The 4,486-nt window shown below is 33.0% G+C and overlaps 1 long non-coding RNA gene across 1 annotated transcript; it reads right to left on the bottom strand.

Annotated features, from left to right (window-relative positions):
* Positions 1–227: 227 nt before the first annotated feature.
* On the bottom strand, positions 228–2,278 carry LOC148253791 (uncharacterized). The gene is made up of 2 exons (XR_015819251.1): positions 1,941–2,278; positions 228–1,858 (listed from the first exon to the last, which is right to left on the bottom strand). It is a non-coding gene; the product is annotated as an uncharacterized LOC148253791 (long non-coding RNA).
* Positions 2,279–4,486: the final 2,208 nt, after the last annotated feature.

Raw genomic sequence — 4,486 nt, 5'->3', positions numbered from 1 at the left:
AATGATTACATTTCTCAACACATCACATGTCATTATGTGACAAGAGAATTTTCATCATATAGCTTGATGTAATTCAGAGGATCACATATCTTCTTAATAAATCACAACAATTTTCAGCACATAACCTAATGTGATTGAAAAAATCTCATATCTCAACAATTAACATATCATCTGCATCTAAGAAGGGGGCTAGATTTGGGTGAGTTCCAATACTCAGTAAGATAGAATGAAATAATGCAACAAAAATACGTTCAAAACCTTTATTGATGCATACTTGAAAAACAAGAGTTCCCAATTTAATTAACAGATTAAATCAAATGCCATAGTTAAATCCCATAACCAATATTCATATCAAAGTCAAATGTTCATCTCATACAAACGGTTACGACGATCCTCAATACCGTACTCGATGGGTTTACACAACTCATGCACCCAGAACCAAACTCGTTTTCTGACATAGTTTTAAAATAGTTATTATCTTAATTTAAAGTACAGTGATTACAAACCTACTCGCACAACCGCTTATACATATTTCCAAAGAGTGCGAAAAGTATAACTAACTAGTCATGAGTGGGTGCGCAAATGCTCACAAACATACAATCATAGATAACAAATACAAATGTAATTCTCTCAAGTCTCTCCATGTCGCCATCATTTATGCCCTTGGGCCCCAGAACATGAATATCAAATTGTCTAGAGTCCTTAAGGACAATTGAACCTACATGAACCATTAAAGAACCAAAACTAGCACCCATAACATAGGGGCTCTTGAACAAATAAACAAACCAAATACTCCTCAAAACAAATACGGTGAATCAAATTTAAACCAAATTCTATGTTTATTTAAATTTTTTACTTTTATTTTATTTAGTTAAATTCTTAAATTTCATTATTTTTCCTTAAATTCATAAATTTTATTGTAAGTCCATAAAATTAAAATCTTAATTCTTCTTAATATTTTAGTTTATTTTATAATTTGTGAATTTCCTTATTTTTATATTTAAATCCTAATATTACTAAGAGAATTTAATTATTTATTAAGTGATTTAGTTTTTATCTTTCCATTTGAATTTAAACCATTCATCCTTACTAATTGACCCATTTTATCTCAAATAATTTCCATAATCCCAAATTTTATAAATTTCCTTTTTCTTCTAACTCAGCCATTGCCTGAGGGGCATTTCTAAACTATTCTGGATGGAAACATCCCATGCATGCTCTCAAGCTACAGAACAGTACATCCCCAGCAGCAACATCAACTTGGTGCCGCATGCTTGTGACAGAACCATTCGATTCAATTCCTTGAAATTTTTTTTCTACTTTATTTTCTAAGCATCAATCACCAACACCCATTCATTGTATTCATTCATGCATCAAAAATATAATTTTAATTTGTAAAAATCACATTTCATGAGACGCACACACATTAGCTTAACACATGTAACATTACCAAATTAATTCAAGCAGTTTAATCGTCAAATGTATCTAAAAATCTCAAATCATGCATCAACAAGATTTCTACCCACCTTACCCCATTAAACGCACGAGACAGAAGCTAAATCGCATGAAGAAAATGTTGGAAATTCAAGAATTCTTCTCTGTAACTCATAGTAGCTGTGCTTATAGAGCAGAGTGATGATTTTGAGCTAGATTTTGAGTTTAAAAGCTGTTTTACTTTCGAAAATAAAATCCTAACAATCCTAAGACAATATCTTAGTGATTGACTACGAATTTTTTAAAGGAAACATGAAACAGAATTTGAATTGGACGAAGAACAGATGTTTACCTGAACAGAGGCATCATGTAGGTGTAGCAACAACTGTTTTGGGTTCTAGAGCTTGCTGCTAGAATTTGAGAGCTAGATTTTTGTGTAGAAGTGATCGTAAGACATTAAAGAGACAAAAAAAAAAAAAAATTTAGAAGAAGAAGAAACAACGTACCTCAGCTAGAAGAAGAAGTTTCCCCCCTCTGTTGCGCACACAGAATGTATACTCTATTTTGGTGCGTCAGTCTCTCTCTCCCTCTCTCTACTATTTTCTTCTCTCAACCTCCCCTCTTACTCACTTGTTTAACTAGAATTTTGGGGTTGAAGAATATGAAGATGAAGTTGTGAAGAGAAGGAAACTTTTAACTGAGTTTAGCGTAGCAGCCAATCGTCTAAACACATGTACGCATCATAGTCGTTGGTGCCTTCGGTGGCTGACCAAGGCTGGCATGAGAGATCGATTTTTTTCTTGACAGCTGGCCAGTCCTCTCAAGAGCCCACCATGTGGGTCGGTTATGGCCACAATTGTGGTGTTAGTGGGTGTTTGGTTTATATTTATATTGTACATATATAATTAGATATGTATATACACGTGTAAAGATCTATATGTTGATTCCTATTCTTATATATTTATACATATATATTTATTCATTAATGTATTGATACATATGTTTACTTGTGCATACCTACATCTATAAAAACTGAAGGAATTCATACCCACGTCTATAAAAGTTTAGTTCAGTTCACATATATAAATATATATTTTATTTTATTTAGAATTATAATTTCTTTCAAAATACCATTATTGAGAATATTTCTTTCATTAAAATTTTATAAGTTCATTTTTTTCACTTTCAAAAAATTACAATAAAATTATTAATCTATTTTAATTTTTCTTTATTAAATTAGAGAATATATTTATCAGTGAATAAATTATACGACTAAAAAATTTTATTAGACAAAGGTATATGGTAGCAAACAGCTGACTGTTACACTATGAGTTTAAAAGGTCTCGACCAAATTAAGGGAGAGCAAAGCACAACTTGATAGTGCCTAAGACTGACATCATTATCACCCACTTTTGGGTTATTAAACTTGATGGTATCCTATCTACTCGGAGCTATTTTCTATATTTTGTTGTAGAACATAATATAAGGATGAAACAAAAAATAAACAGCTTGAATAGCGGAAGAGTTTGTGAAAAGATGAAGAGTTTATGTAAAGAGTCATCAGCTCATAAACAAGCTTTGGGCAAGGGTTAGGTCCAGCAGATAGACAACTTAGCTTTGGGCAAGCTAAAAGTCGTGCACAACAACAGATTTATATTAAAACATGCACTTTTTAAATCTAAAAAAATATATCATTCAAACCAAGATCTTAGGTTGAAAATCAAGAGAAAAATATTATGGAAAGCTTGGGATAAGCCAAAAATCAAGGAAAAGGATTATAATCAACAAAATAAAAAAATACTTGCCTCTTTTCTATAAAGATGGCGGCTGTCGAGTAGGTTGATCATTATTCTTCTTCCTGATGCGGCATAGAGGTTTAGCGGTAGATTCCACACTCTCTTTTCATCTTCGCCCTTCTCTTTGATCATTAAAAAAAAACTCTTTTATTTAAAATCCACCATGAGTGCTAATTTATTAATTTTTCCTAGTTGATAGATCTAGCAAACTCTGACAATGTATTTATGAGATCTACTTAAATTAAATTAAGTTTATTTAAGATCTAGTATTTATTTACATCTTGCACCTATATAGAGCTCGTCATATAAGAAGAGAAACCGCAAGCAACTAGCCAAACTCCTCAAATCCGTCATTGTTTGAGTTGTTCTGGCACCTGGTAACAATCAATGTCGCACTGAGGAGGTAAGTCATTTAGTTGATTGGTTCACATGGTGAATCCAGCAACTTGAAGCAGATCCTTCTAGCTCTCAAGGCCGTTGATAAGTTAAATCCTGTGGACGTTCCTAATATTGCTTGGTAATGAAGAACCGACTAATGAAAGTTTCTTGGTTAGTTTAAGAATGAGAAATGATTGGTTGTCAGAACGTTTCTGACAACTATAACTAATTTGCCATTTTTTGGCTAAAACGAATCCTTGCATCTATAATCAATTACTTTGTTGGAGCTATCTATTTCATCAATTAGGAATCCTTCTTATAGTTGATTCAGTTTCTAATTTGCTGACACATGAAGGTATAGAGAGGATCGAATTGGGTCATAGCAATACTGAAACTTAACCGCCTAGGAAACCCCTCCCTCTAATTGAATCTATAACCCTAGAAGGAATGTAAAGACAAAGATTAGGGAAAATAAAACTAGGAAAGGAAGAATGCCATGGACCTACCAATAATTTGATCCCTGCTCCTTGGCTCAACAAGACTTCTGAAGACTCATATTTCTTGAAGAACTTGTAGGAGCTAGAATTACCGAAAAAGCTAGTTGAAGAAAAGTCTAAACTTTCAAAAATTTCTCTCAAATTAATTGTAATTTGTGTGCTTACAACCTAGGGCCAAAGCCCTATTTATAGACCTTCCTAGGCTGCTTCTACATTATTACAATCTTTATGGGCTTTCTTCTTAGGCCAGGATCTTTAGATCGATCCATTCCTTAACAATAAGGCCCATTACCCTTCAGGTTTCTAGCACCTTCTGGTGTCATTTCTTCCGAGATCGGGATTTCTGTTTGGTGGATTTGGCCTTGTTATTTGATACTCGAT

Source organism: Carica papaya, chromosome 5, assembly GCF_054855325.1.
Source record: "Carica papaya isolate Zhongbai chromosome 5, ASM5485532v1, whole genome shotgun sequence".
Classification (NCBI taxonomy): Eukaryota; Viridiplantae; Streptophyta; class Magnoliopsida; order Brassicales; family Caricaceae; genus Carica; species Carica papaya.
This window is presented reverse-complemented; position numbering and strand designations above follow the sequence as displayed.